Raw genomic sequence first — 26,363 nt, 5'->3', positions numbered from 1 at the left:
TTGTCATTATGGGGTATTGTGTGCAGATTAATGAGGAAAAACATTTATTGAATCAATTTTAAAATAACATGCTGACCAGACCGGACACGTTGCAAAATACATTTAGAAATCCATGTTATTCAATTATTGCGCGCGCCAACGAGCATCTGCGATGTCAAGGGCTAAAATAGAACTCCTTTCTATTTCTGACGCAGATCGCGCTGAAAGTCCTGCCTCTCCCATCTCCTCATTGGTGCAGGTACCCACGTGCCATCTCCTCATTGGTTATACCCACGTGGGTGACTGAAAGACAAACTGTTTTGCTGGTGGTTGTGGTAATACTATGAAAGTGTAGATGCCAATCACCATATAAGTTCAAAGATGAAAAGGGCTGGAAGGAGGAGAGATGACAAGAAACGATTCGGTTGGCCGTTTTGTGTGGATTAATTGTCGGAGTAGAGGACCTTGTGCATATCAGGTAAAATAACAACCTAATGTTAATATCCCAGGACAAATTAGCTAGCAACAGCAAGCTAGCTAAATAGGACAAATTAGCTAGCAAGTGCAAGCTAACTAGCTAAATTGCCATACATGTTTAATGCTTTTCGACCTGTCCCCAAATTAATGTCATTGGTTCAGAGTTTGTTTTGATATTTTAACCTGCGTGTCGTGATCGCGTTTGGTGTAGGGGGACAAAATAAATGTATGCATGATGGCGCATGCGTGCAGCCGGTTTGGGTTCCATGTAAGGCTGTAATGTAACAAAATGTGAAAAAAGTCAAGGGGTCTGAATACTTTCCGAATGCACTGTATGCAGTTCTACCACGTGATATGTTTTTTTTTTTTTTTTTTAAAGCTGCGTTAGAAAGGATTACCTGCACAGAGCAGTTGATGTTAAAACAGAAGCGTGCTACATGGAAGACCAATCCGAACACATTCCTGCCAAAAATCGCATTTTGATAAAAAAAAAAAAAAAAAGAAGTTTACATCCAAATGGTTCACCTGTGAAGTAGTGACCCGCAACATACACCTAATTTCCTGAAACTACTCACTTTCAAGTTCCAAGTGCCATAGGGAATTCCCAGAATCGAATATAGGCTGCAAAAATAGACCACATTTATTTAGTAGGCTATGCAAACTTTTACCAGACGCACTGGTTTACACTTTATATGGCCTGAGTATGGTCTAATTAACGAAAGCCTGAATTAATGTAATAATTAACAGCATTACCAAAATAAATAAGCCTACCCTTTCACTATGTGCAGGATGTGAATCCCTCAACCTGGTTGTTGTCCTTCTAAACTGGGGATTTCACTCGCGCAGCACACGTTTCCACAATGGTGTTGTAGCCTATTCATTTTCATAACCTCTCTTTTTATTTCTACGGTTAGGCCTACTTTAGTCATTTTCACGTGAGGTAGGCTATCCAGGGACTTGTAGGATATTCAAGTAAACTTGGCAAAGTGTCATATTCTCACATGGAGAAAGGGAACATAAGCTCTGCGCATGGATCATGGGTTTTTAAAAAGTGTATTATCTCGATTTAAAACGTTCCCGACCAGCAATGTAATTGTTCTGAATCGCAAGCCGACCTACGGGTTGAAAGAATGTTTCATTCCACCCGCCAGCTGACTTCTTTAGCGGCTTACCCGCGGGGAAGCGTGGGTATCCGACCAAATGCAAGACTCGATTAATGATTAGCCCAATAGGGTAAATGCAGATAGATAACCCCATGCTTCAACCTATTTATTTCTAGCCACTATGCTACATCAGTTTGGCTACAGCTGATAATACTTATTGCTAATAGCATACTTGATCAAATGGGCCATGCATAGGCTTTATGCAGTTTACCAATATGTTATTTGGCTCATTTATGGGAGGTGCAAATTATATTTTAGATGGTGTCAGCTTCCCGGACCGCCCTCCGCAACCTTTTTCCCCCACAGCTACACATTTTTCCTGAGGGAACACTGTTCGGCAGCCAAACATGCACGCACGTATTGAAATGAATAACAAATTAATCTGTGTTGATTATGCAATAAAAGTCTTGTAAACCACAGCAATCAAATAGTTGTTAAAATAACCGCTTTAGAGAAAATGGGTCTGTGTGGAGCGAGGAGGGGGGGATGTTGGGAAATGGTAAATTAAGCTTTCCTTTGATGCGTTTAGCTCTCTGGAGGTGGTGGTACACGGCGGCCGCCTGCGGGGAGAGTGGGAGAGAAGATGTGATGCCTCGGTGTGAGATGCCTGTGTGTCTGTAAATTGTTTTAAAAGGGGGATTCTCAATGAAACAGTACATTAAATAAATGCAATTGGAATCACAAAATGAAACCAGGTACCCAGCATTTCACTGAGAATCCCCCTTAAAAGAACATAATAGCAAAATGTGAATCTCTCACAAAAACACACCAGCAGCAGACAGGAAAGCCAAATGAGTCTCCGTGATCTTTGTCCAGGTAGAGATGGGAGCAGTGGTGCAGCGATCCCTGAGCACCTGTGTCTGGCTGCTCCCCCCCCCCCTCACCTCACCTCACACAGCAATAAGCAGACAGAGCTTTCCTCCAGCCAAGCGTGAGAGTCGGGTCAAACACACAACGCCAGTCTCCAAAAAGAGATGAGGAGGCGGCGGCTCCCCACCGAGACGGCGCTGAACTGGAGATAACATGTCAACTCATTGCTACATTAGGCATCGGGCAGGCGCACATACACAGTACGCACACAGACACCTCTGAAATCAGTTCCTACTTTGGAAAACAGAGGATCAAATTGTTATTCTCCGGTCTTCCGTTCAAATTGACAAATGCATTCACTTAAACTGATGGCCTGTTATTCGGAGGGAAAGGAGCGGTCGGGGAGCAGCGAACCAGCCTTGTACAAACAAAAGAGCTCTATACTCAATACTCCTTATGCATGCGTGCTTCTTCTTCCTCCCTCTTAGTGCCTTGTGAAAAGGGCTATTTTAGCCCCATCGTATAGCTACAGTATGCACTCCAGATTATAGAAACGTGCTGGCTGGCCTTGTTCTGGGCCGTTCTCGCTCTGTCAGATCACATCAAAAGGAGAGGCGCTCCCCTTGAGGCAGAGCAGTACAGAGGACCCACCAGAGCACTCATCTCCCAGTACTAGTGAACGCTGGATCTCTGATAACACACTGACTTGACTGCCTGACCTGCTGCCGCATCACACAACCCCAGAAGGACTGATAGGAACTGGGAGGAAGACAGAATACAGTACGACTGAGTGTGGACATACATTCTCAACTCTAGCCAGGGTGCATACAGACTGAGGGATGTAAAGGCTACCATTTGCTGTCAATTTTTCAGATAGCCTATGTGGTTATCGATAGGGCCGGGACGATAGCAGTATCGCAATATGTTTTTCCATGGCAAAAATGAACACACGAAGCAGACCAAACGCTTTGGTCCTTTAAATACCTACTGTATGTGTGCTATAGCTTAAATAATACATGTGACTCTGGAGGACAGCATAATGATGTTTGTTTCCAACATTAGGGCCATTTTCCTTAAGAAGTTCCATCTGCTTCGTGTTTTGTTTCCTTGCCATTCCTTGCCATGATACTAACGAGTATGGCTATACCGGTATAGTCCCGGCCCTAGTTATCAAAAAGTAAAATGCTGAGAGGTTGGATGTGTGCACAGTGAGAGAAGTTCTCCGAACACGTTGGATAGCATGTCACATCATCTCAGAGAGACAGAGAACCTTGCCGAATCTCGTCACCCTGAGCCACCGAATTCATGGCTCTGAATGGAGAAACACAGAGACATACTGGGGCCTCGTCTCCCGTGTCTCATTAAAACGCTTTGCGTGTTTCCCAGCCAGCCGACGCATTAATGCCACTTCTCTACCCCTCTCTACAGAACATCTCTCTCTCCACCCATCTCTCCCTTCTTTCGCTCACTCATCCTCTCCACACGTCAAACCTCACACAGACCAGGCATGATGCTGATTTCAGAGTCCTCTGAGCCCCAAGATCAAAGCAAGGTAGTCAGGAGAGGGGGGGGGGGGGGGGGGAGTCGTTTCAGAGAATAACATTCTCCCTGTATGAGATGGAGGAGTAGTGAGGGAGAAATTAGGATGCTGTTGTCAGTCTGGACAATAGTACCAGTTGAGAGTGGACCGAATCAAATGGATGGCAGTCCCCCTGGGACAACAATTACAAATGGATATCCCAGGCCTGCACATGCTGAGGATCCTTTATTGCCTCCCGTGGGAGGACATGAGACTTATTTCCCTGCCTTTATCAGTTCCTCTGGGGAACAAGGGATGAATCCTAATGACTCTGCAGATGGTTTAAATATGGAGTTTTAATTGCACGCACAAGTTAATAATATGATTTCAATTTCCTCTTTACAGCCACTTCTTTATCTTTCTGTGCCACTTGAGTACACTCTGATTGGAAAGCGAGCCTAGTGACAGATAAGAGTCAATCACACAGATGGAGACAGCTGGGCAGCAGCATACCGTACCAGTCTTTCACATATTACATCCGTCACACCAATTTAGTCCTCATATTGAAACAGTGAGATGCTGTAGTTGTAGAAGGTAATTCCTATTGATGTCTACTCTACACCTGTGAGCAGTATTCATCTAGTCAAAAACAATTAGCATACACATGATGTTTCTCAAAAAGTGAGTTTCTCAGACATCTTCCCATTGCTACTTCACCCGAACATTAACAATACGCATGTCAATCTTTCCTGGCTCAAAGCAGAGGAGAGATTGACTTCATCACTACTTGTTTTTGTAAGTACTGACATGTTGAATGCACCTGTCTGTTTAAACTACTAGCACCCAGCTCGGACACCCATGCATACACCACAAGACATGCTAGCAGCGGTGTACCAGAACAGACTATGGGAGGTGCACAGTACTACATAGAGCCATGACTACATGGAACTCTATTCCACATCAGGTAACTAATGCAAGCAGTAGAATCAGATTTAAAAAACAGGTAAAGTACACCTTATGGAACAGTGGGGACTGTGAAGAGACACAAACACATGATAACACATGCACTCTTCATACATGGATTTTGTATTGTAGATATGTGGTAGTAGAGAAGTGGCCTGAGGGCAGAGACTTAATATGTTGTGAAAAAGTGTATGAAATGTAATGTTTATAATTGTATATAACTACCTTAATGTTGCTGGACCTCAGGAAGAGTAGGGATCCTTAAATACAAATATGTGTGCTCTTCCATTAAAAATGAATACTCAGTGCTGAACCTATTTATAAAACCTGTTCCCCGGCAGTTTGAAGAGTCTCTCTTAAGCCACTGGTGTGACTCAGAAGCTCACTCTGAATACAACCTCTGCATTTTTCATAGGGATTTGCACAGTTATTTGAATATTCAAACAGAAGTTCATATTCGAATACTTGTGAGTATTCAAAAATATATATATATTTTAACCAGATTTTTACACAAAAGGCTGTTTCTAAATTAAAATATCACATTATTACATTCTTGCCTGGGCAACTGACATGTCTGACCTTTTTCAACAGTCTGACTGTGAACATCTGTACGAAAACCAAATTAAGGGAGACATAGATATGATTAAAAAAACAACTGTTTATGCAATATGAAGAAAAAAAATGTGTGGAGGAGATTAATCATAAACCCAAATTGAGAACCTTTTGTTTGATTAAGGGCAAATTCGTGCGTGAGAGATATATTATCTACCTAAAAGCAAGAGATCGCTATGTGCACAGGTAAGATCAGGGATATTGCCTCTGCGTATTGAAACAGGTAAGATCAGGTATATGCGTATTGAAACAGGTCGGTATTGTGGTGAAATGGAAGAGGAAAGACTATGTAACTATTGTGACCTCGAAGAAATAGAGAATTACACTCATTTCATCCTCTATTGCCCTTTCTACCACGACATACGCTTGCTCTTATTCCAGAAAGCACACCAGATATACCCTGGCATTATGTGGCTGAGCGATGAGGAGACAGACCACCAGATATACCCAGGCATTATGTGGCTGAGCGATGAGGAGACAGACCACCAGATATACTCTGACATTATGTGGCTGAGTGATGAGACAGACCACCAGATATACTCTGGCATTATGTGGCTGAGCGATGAGGAGACAGACCACCAGATATACTCTGGCATTATGTGGCTGAGCGATGAGACAGACCACCAGATATACTCTGGCATTATGTGGCTGAGTGATGAGGAGACAGACCACCAGATATACCCTGACATTGATAAAAGCCTGGAATAAAAGAAAAAAGGCTACATATAATTAAATTGTACAAATATTTAGCTTCTATGTGGTAAATGGCATGTGTGTATATAGATTGTGTATAGGCTTGTCTCCCATATGAATCTTCTGTTTGTGCCAGACGGTTCAAGTGACTTCTGTTTTGTGCTGTATGTATATATACAGTGTGTATGTATGTATGTATGTATATTTTTTTTTACTGCTCTAGGGATGTAATTATTGTTTGGATAACCTTCTTTACTATTATATTTGGATTTTTACCTTTTTCTTTCACTCTTTATGCGATGCGCAATGCAGAGAACACTGTGATCATTTAATTACCATAGTGAATTTTTTGTCATGTTTGTTTGTGTCAATAAATCCCATAAGGGATGGGATGCCAATTGACGACACGACAACAAATAAAAAATAAAACAAATTAATTCATAAAATGTTCATTCATACAAGGATATACCATGAAAAATAGAATTATTAATTGAATAAAAACACGTTTTTATGTCGTTTTTATAACGCGCACAGTGCACCCCATGTGTGTAGCTTGTTGTTTATGTTGGCCAATCAAAATGGCAAAGAGGCTCAATGTATAGCAAGTGGAGTGAGAGTTCACTATAGCAAGATAGAATAAAATTACGAAATTAAAAGTTTGCGAAATAAGGCTACAATGAGCAACCAACAGGTAAATTGTTGTTTAAACTGAATGAGGTTAACGTTTTTTAACTAGGTTTTTTTAGCCCATAGATTTTGTTGTAATGTTTAAGTCACTCAAATATCACGAGTAAACATAAGACATGGCAAAATGTATAGAATTGCAAGAAAATTTGCTTTAAAACTGCAACATTTTCTCTGCATTTTCTAAGGGGGGGCGCGGGGGATGTTCCCCAATGCTGGAAGAGGCCTGAATGAAAACGTTTGGGAACCCCTGCTCTACGCTACTGCAGTCAAGAAGACAGGAACTGATATATGGGATGATAAATAACATTGTGGCTGCTACAAGTTAGCTAGTGTTGGCTGTAGCAGAGTTGCCTTGGCGTCTCTTTCCCTCCGTCTGCTTGCTACACACACACACCGCCCTCCGCAGCTCCATCGATAGAGAAGGGTCTGTATGCGGCAAAGTGTCCAGGGTGCAATCGAGCGCCAGCCTCTCTCCCTCAGGCAGCAGTGCTCTGGTTAAAACGTAGCTACATTTGAAAAACAAACATCTATTTCGAATATCCGAGTAAAACTCATGATACCATTCAAATAGTGAAATTATTTCAAACACCCATCACTAATTTGACAAAGTGGAGATCTCAGTGCTACCTCTGCCGAGCTGCAACGCCTCTCTCACCCAGAATAAACCCTGACGGGGCTCTGAGAACATCTGTCTCTCAGTCTCTCTCTCTCTCTCCACAACAACTGGGATTTACGATGGCTGCTGCCAATTCCTGCCTGGACCTCTTCACAGAGGGAGGGAGAGAGGGAAAGTGTAAAAGAGAGAACAGTAAAGAGCATAGAAAGATGCATAGCATATGGTAGAGAGACGGAGAAATGTGGAGAGAGCGAGTGACGGACGGAGGGAGATGGAGAGTGTGAGAGAGACGGAGGTTGGGCGGGAAGAAGCAAGGCTTTAAATACTGCTCATCAGGGGAATTACAGCTGGCAGGCTGACTGATTGAGCGAAGCCATATTGAGTTAGCATTTAGCTGAGTATTGATTACCACTAAAAACAATATCACTTACAATAATAACCTGGTAGAAATGACAATGAAGAGGATGGGAAAGTTTGGTTAATTTCTAAAGGTGAATAAATGAATAGCCAGCTTCAACAACACAGAACGATTTGCCCTTGGATAAATGGAACATGTGACGTTCCACAGCTTGATTATGAGTAGCAGCATTCAATCAGACAGCAAAAACAAAGATAACTGTTGTTGTTTCATTAACCTCAGGGCTGCAATAATGGCGAGGACACACTTGCAGTAAAGCAGGTTGGTTGACACATTGATGAAGAGATTCTGAGTCGGGATCTGGCACTAAATTAACACTAATTGGACAAAAAATTGATAGCGCTGGTCACATATTTTTCCAGTTTCCGAGCTGCCATTAGTTTTCATGTGACAGGCACCGACTTGGTCCTCAGACAACGTCTATGGATCTCCTGACAGCTGCATCCCTCACACTCCCCGGGAGACAGCAGGCACAAAAACATGGCCGTGTTCAGGCTCATTGTTACAGTCCTGCTTACATTAATGCCAATACAGAAGAGTCGGAATTACCAGCCTGATACATTCTAATGGGACTCAGTCCGACTCCCTCCCACAGACATGCAGCTAAACAAGCACAGACTCGACCCAGATAGACAGAGAAAGAGAGGGTGAGCTAGAGAGAGGAATGGGAGAGTGAATTAGACTGCTTGGATCCTGTATGATACAAGGCCGTCTGTATCTGGTAGAGTAAGATGGAGGATGTCTGTAGTACACTGTAGGTCTGGGTGGAGCTGGTAAGTGGGGAGGATGGATGGTGGTGGGATGCACTCCGTCTCCTTCTCACGGTGTGAGGCTGGACGGGCACCTCTGCTGCCCAGGGTCCAGGATTAATGGGCATCACCACGTGGCACTCCATCTCTCCATCTGCTGCACCGTACCGGCCCTGGGACACCTTGGCATCAAACACATGGTCTGCTCTGCCCACCGCACACACAGTCTCTACCTCTCTCTTACACACACACATTGTGCACACACACACACACACACACACTCTCATCAGAGCTCCCCTCACACCTCCAGTGTTCCTCACACCCCTACAGTCTGTCGGTCTGAATTACTTGCTGCACCTGTCCCTCTGCTGTGTCTGTAGTCTCCACAGTACACTCAGATCTAGCCTTCCACATCAACACACAGCATCCCTCCCAGCACCCACTGTTCACCACTAGACATGTGCAGATACACACATGCGCACGCACACACACACACAAGCAAGTATACACACGCGTATGGTTGACCATGCTGCTCCTCTCAGCTCACAAATCACCTCCTCCACTCTCTGAGCCCTTTGAGCTCTGCCTCTAAACGATGGCTCATCTTTCAAGCTCGGCGGAGGAGAATGGATGGCCACAATTCCACCTAAACAACCTTGAGATCCTCACAAGACTGAGCACAACCGTGAAAGGGAGAGAGAGAGCACAAGGGGGAGATGGAGAGGGGAGGGGGTGGAGAGACTGCATAGCAGAAAACTAAGGAAGAATGGAGAGATGGGGGTAATGGAGGGGAAAAGTGAGAGACCTGCCTGCAGAGAAACAAAATCTCTCTAGAATGGATGGCCCTTGGCTGTGCAGATATGAACGACTCACAACATCCCTGATGCTTCAGACATCAGGCTACAATTCCATGTTCAATATCATCCGTGTCCAACTCCACAACCATATCACTATCACCATGGCCCTACTAAGAAGCAGTACCAACCAGGGCAGAGGTCAATTTCATTTCAATTTGGACAATTCAGGATTACAAAATTCCACTTTTTTGCAGTGAACATTTTGTAATTGTTGAATTAGTATTACAATTAACTTACTGAATTGGCCCAGTTGAAATTAACTTGCCCCCAGCTCTAGCCCTAGAGAATTTCACTCAAAAACTCTCTCTTGGTATATGTTTCATTAGTCCACTGTTGATACAGTCCCAAAATGTCAGCAATCAAGTTTTCAAAATATAGACTAACCTACAAAATACAGAAAGTGTCACAGTATGATGCGTTTTGGGCCCAATGCAGCCGTTTTTATATCAACGTCAAATCATTTCTGGGTATCGATTAAGAACCTTACTGTCATAGTTTTCCATAAAAATCGTAAAAAAGAAACAAGAGCTTTAGCAAAAAAACTATTTCTGAAGCAGGAATTTTGCTAGGACTGTCTGGAAGTGGTCTGCGTGGGGAGGGAGAAACTGAAAAATAGCTATTATTGGCAGAGGTTTGGAACTCGTATTTGTCTATTACCTAACTTACCTCCTGGTGATGTCACCAGGCAAGCCAAAACTCCACACATGCAAAACTTGCTGGTTAGAAGGTTTGATTCTATTTTCAACCAGCAATTACAGGTAATTGCCAACATAATGGAAACACTTGAGTAAATGAGGGAAACAAAGTATACTGAACAAAAATATAAACGCAACATGGGAAATGTTGGTCCCATGTTTCATGAGCTGAAATAAAAGATCCCAGAAATTCCCCATACTCACAAAAAGCATATTTCTCTCAAATTGTGTGCACAAATTTGTTTACACCCGTTAGTGAGCATTTCTCCTTTGCCAAGATAATCCATCCACCTGACATGTGGCGCATATCAAGAAGCTGATTAAACATCATAATCATTACACAGGTCCACCTTGTGCTGGGGACAATAAAAGGCCACTTAAAAATGTGCAGTTTGGTCACACAGCGCCACAGATGTCTCAAGTTGAAGGAGCGTGCAATTGACATGCTGACTGCAGGAATGTCCACCAGAGCTGTTACCAGAGAACTGAATGTACCATAAGTTGCCTCCAACTTCATTTGAGAGAATTTGGCAGTCTGTCCAACCGGCCACACAACCGAAGAACACGTGTAACCAGCCCAGGACCTCCACATCCGGCTTCTTCACCTGCAGGATTGTCTGAGACCAGCCATCCGGACAACTGATGAAACTGTGGGTCTGCACAAACTGGCAGAAACCGTCTCAGGGAAGCTCATCTGCGTGCTCGTTGTCCTCACCAAGGAAGGTCTTGACAATGACTGCAGTTTGACATCAGTAGGCAAATGCTCACCTTTGATGGCCACTGGAGAAGTGTGCTCTTTCGCAGATGAATCCTGGTTTCAACTGTTCCGGGCAGACAGCGGTTTGTGGATGTCAATGTTGTGAACAGAGTGCCCCATGGTGGCGGTTGGGTTACGGTATGGGCAGGCATAAGCTATGGACAATGAACACAATAACATTTTCTTTGATGGCAATTTGAATGCACAGAGATACCGTGACAAGATCCAAAGGCCCATTGTCTTGCCATTCATCCGCTGCCATCGCCTCACGTTTCAGCATGATAATTTTATTTTATTTCACATTTATTTAAGCAGGTAGGCCAGTTGAGAACAAGTTCTTATTTACAACAGCGACCTGGCCAAGATGAAGCAAAGCAGTGCGACAAAAACAACAGAGTTACACATGAACAAATGTACAGTCAATAACACAAAAGAAAAGAAAAGCACGGCTTCAGGTCGCAAGGATCTGTACACAATTCCTGGAAGCTGAAAATGTCCCTGTTTTTCCATGGCCTGAATACTCACCAGACATGTCACCAATTGAGCACGCATGGGATGCTCTGGATCAACGTGTACGACAGCATGATCCAGTTCCCGCAAATATCCAGCAACTTCGCACAGCCATTGAAGAGGAATGGGACAACATTCCACAGGTCACAATCAACATTCCGATTAACTCTTTGCGAAGGAGATGTGTCGCACTGAGGCAAATGCTGGTCACACCAAATACTGACTGGTTTTCTGATCCACGCCATTACTTTTTTTTTTTAAAGGTATCTGTGACCAACAGGCACATATGTGTATTCCCAGTCATGTGAAATCCATAGATTCGGGCCTAATTTATTTATTTAAATTGACTGATTTCCTTATATGAACTGAACTGGTTGCATTAAAATGTTTGTTCAGTGTATATTGAAAGCAGGTGCTTCCACACAGGTGTGGTTCCTGAGTTAATTAAGCAATTAACATCCCGTCATGTATAAAAAAGCTGGGCAGGCCATTATTTTGCCGGCCATGGCTATGCCCCCATAGGATGACAATGCCCCAATCCACAGGGCACTAGTGGTCACTGAATGGTTTGATGAGCATGAAAACAATGTACGCCATGGCCGTCTCAGTCACCAGATCTCAACCCAATTGAACACTTATGAGAGATTTTGGAACGGCGCCTGAGACAGCTTTTCTACCACCATCAACAAAACTAAATAATGGAATTTCTCGTGGAAGAACAGTGTCGCATCCCTCCAATAGAGTTCCAGACATTTGTAGAATCTATGCCAAGGTGCATTGAAGCTGTTCTGGAAAGTGGTGGCCCAACGCCCTATTAAGACACTACGTTGGTGTTTCCTTTATTTTGGCAGAAATAACACTGACATTTGTGTTCACTCTTTTACAGTGTTTGTTTCATCAGCTGTTGTACACTATGATACAAAACACAGGAGAAATTGCAGTCAAATTTTGCGGGCACTGGGCCTTTAAGAGAAACAACTAATAGAGAAATGTCAGCGCTGCGCTGTTACTGGTATGGCCCAGGCTGCTAGGCCTCTCTCTGTGATAAGATCAGTAAAGATCTGGGAGAGGAACAGTGCTGGAGCTGTCTCTACTAATCAGGTTAGCCCTGCAATAAATGAACTGGACAGAGAGGAGAATCAAATCACATCAGCATCACTTTTTCTCCTTCATTCTCTTACACACACACACACACACACACACACACACACACACACACACACACACACACACACACACACACACACACACACACACACACACACACACACACACACACACACACACACACACACACACACACACACACACACACAAACACACACAAACACACACAAACACCTCAGTTCAGGGAACAAACCCTGACTATACACCTGAAGCAACGTGTCAGCTGCCTGGGGAGGCAGAATACATGAAACAGCAGGATCGGCAGTCACACCAGGGACACACACACATACCAGGGAGGTACACGCACGCACAAAACGCAGTGTAGAGACAGTATGGGGCCTGCCTGTCTGTATGCCCAAAGCAGAGTAGATCCGCCTCCCATTCACACCTGACAGAGATGGGGTCTGCTATGGCAGGCAGGTACACAGAGCTAGAGATGCTCAAGTGCTACTTTTGTCAAAACTCAGGGAGAGGAGAGAGTGAGAGACTGATCATGGAGATTTCATCAATACACTGAATGCTGACGAAATAGCCATGGATCCATCTACCGCACCGTATGACTGAGTAGATGAGTGGTGAATACATTACTGTAGGCAGTAGCGGCAAACAAGTAAGTTTGAGTGTTTGTGCATGTTTGACAGGGTGTGTTAGATCGAACGTGCTTGTTTGTGTGCACGTGTGAACATATCCTATTGAAGGTAATAGATGTGAGATTTTTGGCTTTAAGTGTTTCTACAAATAGAGATAATGTGTGTGAGATGAACATGTAGAGGTTTGTTTGCGGGAAGGGGCCGGTATCAAACGTCTGTCCAGACAGCTACTTGGTGTGAGCTCCGGTGTACGGCGCCACAGACTAACAAACCCACAAATACAACACCCAGGGGGACAGTCTGCTCTCTCACTCCCTTCACTCCCTCCATATCCAACTCCCTCCCCTTCCCCTTTCTGTAATAGCTATAATTTTCCCGTCTCTCTCTCCCTCCACCCCCCCTCTGGGCATCTCTTTACTCGATTGCCTTCCCTTATTCTCCACTGTCTCCCTTCCTACTTTTCTCATCGGTTCATTACTCCTGCGTTCTTCCTGGTGGAAACAGATGCCCAGCATTCCAGCAGACAATTAACCCGCAGGCAGGCAGCTCCGTACAGACGGGCCTGGGCTCCTCACCAAGCCAAACTTACTGCCTAGAGCTATGGAGACAACACGGGACACACACACCGTCCTCCTGTCCCTTCCCGCCCTCCCTCCTCCACCCTACATTCTACTACCCCTCCCACTACCTTGCCCCCTTCCCTCCCTCTCTCTCTCATTTCAGTGGGTTTGACAACACCCACTTCCTAAGGTTGATGAGAAAGAGAGTGAAAAATAGGAAGACAGCAGAAGGAAGAGGGTAGGCAGAGGACAAAGGGAGAATAGGAAGTTGTAACCAGGAGGAAGAAAATAGACCAGGGAGAAGACACTCTTCCCATTCCAAAGTACCGTAAACAGCACAGGCACCATTTTTTTCTTTAGGAACTACAATACAGAAAGAATTACTTCCCCAGGTCAGAACACCTGAGTGATGACTCCTTCCACTCCCTCCCTTCATAACAGACCATTTAATCAGCAAGTTGGGGCTGAGTGGGCCACTGTGGTGATGGAGTGGCTGCCTACACTGTGTTTGGTGTTTCTCCTCCCAGACTGGAGCTCAGAGCCAATGTATGCATTGATCTCACCTGGAAACATGCCACGTCAGCTTTCAACAGCTTGCAATCAACACCTCATACAAAGCCCCGTGCTTCCACACGTTTCCCCACTTTCCCTCCCTCACCCAATCGGTATACAGTGTGTTTATCTGCTGGGGATAAGGCAAACCCATCTCTCACACACACACACACACACACGATGCAAGCTCTCACCTGAATAAACTTGGTGGGTTTCCCTTGGTAACGATGCAAATCAGCACAGGAATGCATACACTCAACAACATACAACTAGACAGATGCAAACACACACAGATTCATAAAGTGACGTGGACAGATTGGCCTCCCTCCTCTCATTCCTCCCAGTGGCCGTAGCCTTCTCCCTGGCCTGCCTGCCCGTTTGCCCTGTCTAGTGACAGCTGAGGGAGAGTCTGGCCCACGGTGACGTTGACAAATGTCCACCCCCTTACACCGAAAAGGACCCCCGAGAGGGAGAGAAAGAGAGAGGAGGGGGGAGAGAATGAGGGGGAGAGAATGAGGGGGAGAGAGAGAGAGCGAGAGAGAGAAAGAGAGAGAAAGAGATATAAAGGGAGGAAGAGAGGCTTTGTGAAGGCAGCCACCATGTCCTAGACAAGGGCATCGGCACTGCACCAGCCCTGAGGAGGGTGATTCATACGTCATACCCTACGATCTCTCTCTCTCTCACACTCACTCACTTCCCCCTCTCTTCCCTCCTTCGTTAGTCTTTATTCCCCAGCAAACCAATTAAAGGCTACCTCCTCACACACAATGACAGGAAGGGCTGGGGATGTGTGTCCTGTGGCGCCTACTTATACAGCAGGCCAAGGCCCCACGGCAGGCGGTGAAAGTGATATACAGTAAATGTGTTGTGAGGATGAGGTCCCTCCTCCAGACAGCTAGCTCCGGCTGTCCGTTAGGCCCAATCCATCACTGCACCGACCGATCGCCTAGTCCTCCTAGCTACACACACACACGCCACTCTGGCTAATTACACACTGCCTGGCGGAGTCACTAACCTCGCCTACTCACTCACACACACAGACACAGACCTGCAGGGCTTCATTAGAAGTGGGGTAATGAGACAGAACCGGAGCAGGTTGGGTCAGCCGCTTATTATGAGCCGGGTCATACATGGAGGAGCTCGGAAAATGGAGCGGCGAGAAGAGGACTCAGACAGGAGAGGACACTGGGCAGAACTAGGGGCAATTGGGACAGTATTTATAGGGGTTAGTGGAGCTAGCTGGGAGAGCAGGGAGAGACCGTGAAATACATAAGCAAAGGCTGCCAGAGACACGCAGACATGATTATACAGCAACACGGCTATTCACACAAGTATGTACACTGCATTCGGAAAGTACTCAGACCCCTTGACTTTTATAGCTTTATTCAGAAATAGATCATATTTTTATTATCCTCATCAATCTACACACAACACCTTATAATAACAAAGCAAAAACAGGTTTTCAGAAATGTTTGCAAGTATATTAAAAAAAAGAAATATCACATTCATATAAGAATTCAGATGCTACAAGCTTGGCACACCTGTATTTGGGGAGTTCCTCCCATTCTTCTCTGCAGATCCTCTCATGCTGTCAGGTTGGATGGGGAGCGTCTATTTCAGGTCACTCCTGAGATATTCGATCGGGTTCAAGTCCGGTCCACTTAAGGACATTCATAGACTTGTCCCGAAGCCACTCCTGCATTGTCTTGGCTCTGTGCTTGGGGTCGTTGTCCTGTTGGAAGGTGAACCGTCGCCCAAGTAAGAGGTCCTGAGTACTCTGGAGCAGTTTTTCATCAAGGATCTCTCTGTACTTGCTCTGTTTAACTTTCCCTCGATTCTGACTAGTCTCCCTTTCCCTGCCACTGAATATCATCCCTACAGCATGATGCTGCCACCACCATGCTTCACCGTAGGGATGGTGCCAGGTTTCCTCCAGACGTGATGCTTGGCATTCAAGACAAAGAGTTCAATCTTGGTTTCATCAGACCAGAGAATACATTTCCTCATGGTCGGAGAGTCTTTAGGTGCCTTTTGGCAAACTCCAAGCGGCCTGTCATGTGCCTTTTACTGAGGAGTGACTTCCGCCTGGCCACTCTACCAGAAAGGCCTGATTGGTGGAGTGTTGCACAGATGGTTGTCCTTCTGGAAGGTTCTCCCATCTCCACAGAGGAACTCTGGAGCACTGTCACAGTTGCCGTCGGGTTCTTGGTCACCTCCCTAACCACGGCCCTTCTCCCCCGATTGCTTAGTTAGGACCGGAAGCCAAATCTAGTTAGAGTTTTGGTGGTACCAAACTTCTTCCATTTAAGAATGATGGAGAACACTGTGTTCTTGGGACCTTCAACGCTGCAGAAATGTTTTGGTTCCCTTACCCAGATCTATGCCTCGACACAATCCTGTCTCGGGGCTCTATGGACAATTCCTTTGACCCCATGGCTTGGTTTTTGCTTTGATATGCACGGTCAACTGTGAGACCTTATATAGACAGGTGTGTGACTTCCCAAATCATGTCCAATCAATTGAATTTAACACAGGTGGACTCCAATCAAATTGCAGAAACATCAAGGATGATCAAAGGAAACAGGATGCACCTGAGCTCAATTCCGAGTCTAATTTACATAAGTATACAGACCCATTGCTATAAGGCATATTTTTTTTTATACATAAAGTACAGGTCAAAAGTTTAGACACACCTACTCATTCAAGGGTTTTTCATTATTTTTACTATTTTCTACATTGTAGAATAATAGTGAAGACATCAAAACTATGAAAAAATACATTTGGAATCATGCAGTAAACAAAACAGTTTTAAACTTATCAAAATGTATTTCATATTTGAAATTCTTCAAAGTAGCGACCCTTTGCCTTGATGACAGCTTTGCACTCTCTTGGCATTCTCTTAACCAGCTTCATGAGGTAGTCACCTGGAATGCATTTCAATTAACAGGTGTGCCTTGTTAAAAGTTAATTTGTGGAACTTCTTTCCTTCTTAATGCGTTTGAGCCAATCAGTTGTGTTGTGACAAGGTAGGGCTGGTATACAGAAAAAAGCCCTATTTGGTAAAAGACCAAGTCCATATTATGGCAAGAACAGCTCAAGTAAGCAAAGAAAAACGACAGACCATCATTACTTTAAGACATGAAGGTCAGTCAATCCGGAAAATTAAGAACTTTTAAAGTTTATTCAAGCGCAGTTGCTAAAACCATCAAGCGCTATGATGAAACTGGCTCTCATGAGGACCGCCACAGGAAAGGAAGACCCAGCGTTACCTCTGCTGCAGAGGATAAGTTCATTAGAGTTACCAGCCTCAGATTCTGCAGCCCAAATAAATGCTTCACAGAGTTCAAGTAACAGACACATGTCAACATCAACAATTCAGAGGGGACTGCGTGAAGCAGGCCTTCATGGTCGAATTGCTGCAAAGTGGTTAGAGCGTTGGACTAGGTAACCGAAAGGTTGCAAGGTCAAATCCCCGAGCTGACAAGGAAAACAAATTGGTCGTTCTGCCCCTGAACAAGGCAGTTATTAACCCACTGTTCCTAGGCCGTCATTGAAAATAAGAATTTGTTCTTAACTGACTTGCCTAGTTAAATTAAAAGGTTTTAAAAAACACTACTAACGGACACCAATAAGAACAAGAGACTTGATTGGGCCAAGAAACACAAGCAATGGACATTAGACCGGTGGAAATCTGTCCTTTGGTCTGACGAGTCCAAATGTGAGATTTTTGGTTCCAACCGCAATGTCTTTGTGAGACTTAGAGTAAGTAAGTGAACTGATGATCTCTGCATGTGTGGTTCCCACTGTGAAACATGGAGGAGGTGGTGTGATGGTGCTTTGCTGGTGACACTGTCCGGGATTTATTTAGAATTCAAGGCACATTTACCCAGCATGGCTACCACAGCATTCTGCAGTGATATGGCATCCCATCTGGTTGTCCCTTAGTGGGACTATCATTTGTTTTCCAACAGGACAATGACCCAACACACCTCCAGGCTGTGTAAGGGCTATTTGACCAAGAAGGAGGGGGATTGAGTGCTGCATCAGATGACATGGCCTCCAAAATCAACCGACCTAAACCCAGTTGAGATGGCTTGGAATGAGTTGGACCAGAGTGAAGGAAAAGCAGCCAACAAGTGCTCAGCATATGTGGGAACTCCTTCAATACTGTTTGAAAAGCATTCCAGGCGAAGCTGGTTGAGAGAATGTCAAGAGTGTGCAAAGCTGTCATCAAGGCAAAGGGTGGCCACTTTGAAGAATCTAAAATAGTGATTAGTTTAACACATTTTGGGTTACTGCATGATTCCATGTGCGTTATTTCATAGTTGTGATGTCTTCATTATTATTCTACAATGTAGAAAATAGTAAAAATAAAGAAAAACCCTTGAATGAGCAGGTGTGTCCATACGTTTGACTGGTACTGTATGTATATGTAGATTGATGAGGAAAACTAGTACGTTTTGTGGAAAAAGTCAAGGGATTTCAATACATTCCAAATACACTGTGCATACACCATAATATACAGTACCAGTCAAAAGTTTGGACACACGTACTCATTCAAGGGTTTTTCTTTACTTTTACTGTTTTCTACATTGTGTTATTTCATAGTTTTGATGTCTTCACTATTATTCTACAATGTAGAAAATAGTAAAATAAAGAAAAACCCTTGAATGAGTAGGTGTGTCCAAACGTTTGACTGGTCTACAGGTTAATGGCAGTCCTAGCTTTCCTCTATAAAGGACTGGGTGTGCACACTTCCGTCCAACACCAATTTGCTCAGGGCTGCTTCAACCAAGTCCCAGACACGCATAAAACTCCAATCCCTAACCTGTCCAATGGGGCTCTAGCTATGACATCACATCTGCAGCTGCAGGCCCCATGAGGCCCCTGGGGGTGATGTCACCAACCCCGAGAGACTGTGACGGACTGACTGTCACATACAGCTAGTTTGGCTGTAAGTGACACTCTCGTTTCCTTTTCCCTTCTCTCTTTCTTTCCCTCGGTTTCTTTTGCTGGCACTTTGGACAGAAGACAGAAAATCCATTACACAGAACACACTTCCCAGTTAACTCCAATGAATCAATTAAGGAATGCCGGGAGATCAACTAGGCAAACATCTGCTCAGGAAGGGTGGACTTAAATATGTTTTGTTGCAGGAGCGCTTTGTACTGGAGAAGAAGTAGTTCCATTTGGATGCTGACCAAGTCTCCTTAAAAATCACACTTCATCAGCCAGAGTAGCTGAGAGACGGGGTAAGTAGATCTGACAGACAGGGGGAAGCAGAGGAAGAGCTTTAAATAACTTAGAATGAGCTGAGACATAACGACGACTCAGTGGAGTAGGGGTCTGCAGGGACACAGACAGTGTGGGTTGTGTAAGAGATGGTGAGACAACATTACGTTATCCATTAGCTAGGTATATTGATATCATAACATGATACATTACATGATATAAAACTGTAGACATAACACACACACAGTGCTAACAACTCAGCTTAATTCTCAAACACCAGACTGTACAAAACCCCTGACACATGCTTCCTCTCCCCTTACCTTATTTACAAACCGTCTCAGTCGTAAACAAATTCTCTCTTTCTTAATTTCTCTCACTCACCTCACCCTTCACCTCCCACCTTACCTCCCTCCTCCCCCTTCCACAGATGTATCATCAGGTGGCCCATCTGTCCAGCAGCTGCAGCCTATCATCCCTCTTCATCACCCTGTGGACAGATTATTAGAAGAGGGCTATAGCATAGTAAGATGAAGCCTGGTCCAGACTTAGTGCTCCCCGGGTATGAGAGATCAATGGGGATCAATGGGAGTGATGGGTGCTTAGGGCAGGCCTGGCCCCTGAGGTACTGTGATCAGGGTGCTGTCCAGGGAACGGCTAATCCCGTTAGCTAATTAGCAGCCTGGAACAGATGGACATGACCCGCCCCGCAGACCGAGGACGACACCAGCTTAGCCACCAGGGTTATTAGCACCCAGCCATATGGATAAAATAGGGAGAAGATAAGGGGGAGAGGAGAGTGGAGGAAACAGAGAGAGAGTAGGAAGACAAAGCGAGATAGGAGAGAAGATATAGTATGTGTATGTGTGAAATAGAGGGAGTTATATGGGTTCATGCGAGTTCCCTAAGACACTGTGTATGTGCCAGATAGTGTAGATGTCAGAAGGTCTTTGTGTGCACAAAGAGTGCATGTGTGCATGAGTCAGTATATACATGTGTGTGTGTGTACGTACTAGGGCTGTAAAAAATAAAATCTTAGTCGACCAAGAGATGTCTGTTCTTTCGACCAATCGATTGGACAACATTTTTAAACGTATATTTTTTCATATATTGACATCCTATGCGTTTCAATCAAATCAACTATATTCACTGAGCTTGTATGATGCTTTAAGCACACTGTTTGATTAAATAATTAAATTACAAATTACTAGAGGGAGTCCGACCAGATATTGATTTGATTGTGCCGGGCCGGGCTCAGACTTGCAGCGTTGTGTTAAAAAAAAAGGGAAAAAAGACATCGAGTGACTGTGTGACTAGCATCCATTGTCCCGCTCTCCTCCCAGCTGCAGAGACCGCCACAGAACATCAAAGTGTTTATCGCGCTGTCCGTGTTGCTGAAGCTGCAACATAAATTACAGCCTTTTCTGACCGAAAGGTTCCGTTACCAAAATCCCTAATTTCTTTAGGAAAAAACATTCCCTATTCCCTTGCTCTCTTTACATGACACGTATATGCATCGCAAGCACGTGGTCAACGACCTATTCGCATGGGACAAGTATTACTTGAGAATGTTGATTATGTAATTATTACTCCAAAATGTCCGTTATTCCAGAGGATGATTCAGATGGGATTCGTTTTTATGTAATGATTTTTATTATTTTTTATGATGTTTTTTTGCCTCAATAAATTGACAGTTATGACAGAAGCCTGGAGGTTTTTATTTTAGGTGTGAAGATGCACTATTTCAACAGTATTTCAACATGTCTTACATGATAGGGCCACACTGATAACTCAAGCTTGGTTCCCATGTTTCTAAACCATACCAAATTATCTTTGGTGTAGTGTTGCCATAACATTTCAATTGAGGAAGTGTGATCATAATCATTAGGATATTTTAGCGATCCGCAGTATGTCCTAAATGCCAACCAGCCTTCAGATGTGAGCTAAACAGTGCAATTGCACTTGAGATGCATTTTAAGGCTATGGATGAGTAAGTTAACTTATCATTTCCAAACGTTTAGGTCAGTTGTATGCTGCTGCTTTGCGATCTATTAAACAGCAACGGTTGCATTAAATAGGCAGATTTTTTTTTTTTTGATGCATAAACAAAAGCATTCACTGAAAGTTGATATATATATATATATATATATATATATATGAATGGCCTACATGTAGCCTATGTGCAGCACTACATTTATCGAATCAGTTATTGTTTTCTTGCGCAGACAACACCTGTACAACTCAGACATTTCTCTCAAAACACAGGGATGTCGATCCGCACGGGACTAGTATTATCAGAGGACCTTTGAGTTTGCCAAAAAACGTGACGGACATGGCAGATTCAGACGGGACTAAAATTACAGATGTGGCGTTTTGTTTTCATGCACATAATAATACCCGACCTCCCTCAGTAAAACTAACACCGTCTGAATAGGGCACAATAGGCCTGACCTATAGCATATCATAATCGCATCAATAAATTGGTTCTAACAAACTCTGAACACCGTAACACATGTGAAAATGGGTAGAGCTGCCGCTTTCAAGGAGCGGGACTCTAACCCGGAAGCTTATAAGAAATCCCACTATGCCCTCCAACGAACCATCAAACAGGTAAAACATCAATACAGGACTAAGATCGAATCGTACTACACCGGCTCCGACGCTCGTCGGGTGTGGCAGAGCTTGCAAACCATTACAGACTACAAAGGGAAGCACAGCTGCCCAGTGACACAAGCCTACCAGACGAGCTAAATTACTTCCCAGCTCGCTTCGGGGCAAGTAACACTGAAACACGCATGAGAGCATCAGCTGTTCCAGACGACTGTGTGATCACGCTCTTCGTAGCCGATGTGAATAAGACCTTCACAAACAGGTCAACATTCACAAGGCCGCCAGGACGTGTACTCCGAGAACGCGCAGACCAACTGGCAAGTGTCTTCACTGACATTTTCAAACTCTCTCTGTCGGAGTCTGTAATAAAAACATGTTTCAAGCAGACCACAATAGTCCCTGTGCCCAAAAACACTAAGGTAAGCTGCCTAAATGACTACCAACCCGTAGCACTCACGTCTGTTGCCGTGAAGTGCTTTGAAAGGCTGGTCATGGCTCACAACACCATTATCTCAGAAACCCTAGACCCTCTATAATTTCCATACCGCCCAAACAGATCAACAGATGATGCGATCTCTATTGCACTCCGCACTGCCCTTTCACACCTGGACAAAAGGAACACCTATGTTAGAACGCTCTTCATTAACTACAGCTCAGCGTTCAACATCATAGTGTCCTCAAAGTTCATCACTAAGCTAAGGACCCTGGGACTAAACACCTCCCTCTGCAACTGGATCCTGGACTTCCTGACGGGCCGCAACACATCTGCCACGCTGATCCTCAACACGGGGGCCACTCAGGGGTGTGTGCTCAGTCCCCTCCTGTACTCCCTGTTCACTCATGACTGCACGGCCAGGCATCAACATCATTAAGTTTGCCGATGACACAACAATGGTAGGCCTAATCACTGACAACGACGAGACAGCCTATAGGGAGGAGGTCAGAGACCTGACCGTGTGGTGCAAGGACAACAACCTCTCCCTCAACATGATCAAGACAAAGATGATGATTGTGGACTACAGGAAAAGGAGGACCAAGCACGCCCCCAATCTCATCGACGGGGCTGTATTGGAGCAGGTTGAGAGCGTCAAGTTCCTTGGCGTCCGGATCACCAACAAACTATCATGGTCCAAACACACACCTATTCCCCCTAAGGAGCCTGAAAAGATTTGGCATGGGTCCTCAGATCCTCAAAAGGTTCTGCAGCTGCATCAGAGAGCATCCTGACGGGTTGCATCACTGCCTGGTATGGCAACTGCTCGGCCTCCGACCGCAAAGCACCACAGAGGGTAGTGCGTATGGCCCAGTACATCACTGGGGCCAAGCTTCCTGCCATCCAGGACCTATATATTAGGCAGTGTCAGAGGAAGGCCCTTAAAATTGTCAAAGACTCCAGCCACCCTAGTCATAGACTGTTCTCACTGCAAGCGGTACCAGAGCACCAAGTCTAGGTCCAAGAGGATTCTAAACAGCTTCTACCCCCAAGCCATAAGACTACTGAACATCTAATCAAATGGCTACCCATACATCTACCCCCCACCCTCTTTTACGCTGCTGCTACTCCCTGTTATCATCTTTGCATAGTCACTTTAATAATACTACCTACATGTACATACTACCTCAATTACCTTGACTAACCGGTACCCCCTGTATGTAGCCTCGCAATTGTTATTTTATTGCTGCTCTTGAATTATTTGTTACTTTTTTTAAATGTATTTTTTTATATGTGTTGGTATTTTTCTGAAAACTGCATTGCTGGTTAAGGGCTTGTAAGTAAGAATTTCACTGTAAGGTCTACACCGGTTGTATTCAGCGCATGTGACAAATAAAATTGGAGGAAATTACAAATAAAACTCAAAACGGGGGAATGTTTACTGGTTGCTCAGGAGGTAAACCCAATCGGACATCTCTTAAGAGACCTGAAAATAGCAATGACGCTCCCCATCCAACCTGACAGAGCTTGAGAGGATCTGCAGAGAAGACAGGGAGAAACTCTCCAAATACAGGTGTGCCAAGCTTGTAGCGTCATACCCAAGAAGACCCGAGGCTGTAATCGCTGCCAAAGGTGCTTCAACAAAGTACTGATTAAAGGGTCTGAATACTTATGTAAATGTGATATTTCAGTTTAGTTGTTTTTATTTGCAAACATTTCTAAAAACCTGTTTTTGCTTTGTCATTATGGGGTATTGTGTATTGAATTATGAGGGATTTTTTTTTGTTTAAATCCATTTTAGAAAAAGGCTGTAATGTAACAAAATGTGGAAAAAGTCAAGGGGTCTGAATACTTTCCGCATGCACTGTAAGATTAGAAATGTAGGCGTAAGTAAGTTACAGTATTAAGACTAAACAGGATGTGCTCTTAGGCCTACAGCTCAATGGTGGTTAAACAAGGCAGCTATACTAAACCTACTAATGATAATGACATTACTTATGATCATCATAATAATAATAATAATAATAGTAATAATAACAATGAGAAGGAGATCAAGAAATAGAGCGTTATTATTATTATAAATAAAAAAAATACGGAGAATTTGGAACAGGGTAAACTAAGTAAATTATGAATAATCCCAGAGAGAATGTTCCAACGAAAAAAAAATAAAAACAAAGTGTAAAGCTACTAAGTATTCAAAGGGACTAAGTGTTCAAAGGGACTAAGTATTCAAAGGGACTAAGTATTCAAAGGGACTAAGTATTCAAAGGGACTAAGTTGCTGCAAGATTAAAGCAAGATTAAAAACAGCTGCATTTGTGAAATCGTTTACTTGACATGTTGCGTGAGGCTTGGTACTCACGGAATCAGTAGGCTATTAAACAAACACTAAACAGGCTACAGAAGCAGGATCTGTCATCTGTGAATGTATTGATGATTTATAAAGCCAGGCACATTCAACACTTAGGCTATTGATTATAGACCTAATTAAGTTGGGGTTTCCTCTCTCCTCACTCTTAGACAATAAGGCAAGGGCAGCTCATTCTGCTGCTGCCTCTGCCGCATTGTTCTCAACACCAATATGCTGGGTAACTTTGCTATTATGCACATATCAACATGGCCGAAGAAAAGGCACCAATTCAAATGCGCACATGCGTTTCTGAACCGTGGACAGCAACCACTATCCAATGCAGGGGAAAGCATATTTGCTCTAAAATAATATTTTTATTAGTGTTGCACAGTTGATCTTACAGTTGAAGTCGGAAGTTTACATACACCTTAGCCAAATACATTAAACTCCGTTTTTCACAATTCCTGACATTTAATCCTAGTAAAAATTCTCTGTCTTAGGTCAGTTAGGATCACCACTTTATTTTAAGAATGTGAAATGTCATAATAATAGTAGAGAGAATGATTTATTTCAGCTTTTATTTCTTTCATCACATTCCCAGTGGGGTCATTGTCCATTTGGAAGACCCATTTGCGACCAAGCTTTAACTTCCTGACTGGAGTCTTGAGATGTTGCTTAAATATATCCACATAATTTTCCTTCCTCCCTCCTGCAGCAAAGCACCCCCACAACATGATGCTTCGCGGTTGGGATGGTGTTCTTCGGCTTGCAAGCCTCCCCCTTTTTCCTCCAAAGATAACGATGGTCATTATGGCCAAACAGTTCTATTTTTGTTTCATCAGACCAGAGGACATTTCTCCAAAAAAGTACGATCTTTGTCCCCATGTGCAGTTGCAAACCGTAGTCTGGCTTTTTTATGGCGGTTTTGGAGCAGTGGCTTCTTCCTTGCTTAGCGGCCTTTCAGGTTATGTCGATATAGGACTCGTTTTACTGTGGATATTGATACTTTTGTACCTGTTTCCTCCAGCATCTTCACAAGGTCCTTTGCTGTTGTTCTGGGATTGATTTGCACTTTTCGCACCAAAGTACGTTCATCTCTAGCAGACAGAACGCGTATCCTTCCTGACCAGTATGACGGCTGCGTGGTCCCATGGTGTTTATACTTGCGTACTATTGTTTCTACAGATGAACGTGGCACCTTAAGGCATTTGGAAATTGCTCCCAAGGATGAACCAGACTTGTGGTCTACAATTTGTTTTCTGAGGTCTTGGCTGATTTCTTTTGATTTTCCCATGAGGTCACGCAAAGAGGCACTGAATTTGAAGGTAGGCCTTGAAATACATCCACAGGTACACCTCCAATTGACTC

At 44.0% G+C, this 26,363-nt stretch overlaps 1 protein-coding gene across 5 annotated transcripts in view; it reads right to left on the bottom strand.

Annotated features, from left to right (window-relative positions):
* Nucleotides 1-26,363, bottom strand: part of LOC120046552 (bifunctional heparan sulfate N-deacetylase/N-sulfotransferase 2-like) — a 213,384-nt gene that overhangs the window by 84,224 nt on the left and 102,797 nt on the right. The window contains exon 3 of one of the 5 annotated variants that reach the window (XM_038991893.1): nt 20,012-20,093. The exons of the other annotated variants lie outside the window; for them this stretch is intronic. The gene's annotated coding sequence lies outside the window, so the exon portion shown is untranslated. The remainder of the gene's footprint in view (nt 1-20,011; nt 20,094-26,363) is intronic. 5 annotated transcript variants of the gene reach the window in all.

The sequence above is a fragment of the Salvelinus namaycush genome, chromosome 4 (assembly GCF_016432855.1).
Source record: "Salvelinus namaycush isolate Seneca chromosome 4, SaNama_1.0, whole genome shotgun sequence".
In the NCBI taxonomy this organism is placed as follows: Eukaryota; Metazoa; Chordata; class Actinopteri; order Salmoniformes; family Salmonidae; genus Salvelinus; species Salvelinus namaycush.
Note: the sequence above shows the minus strand (reverse complement) of the source record. Positions and strands in the feature narration are given on the sequence as shown.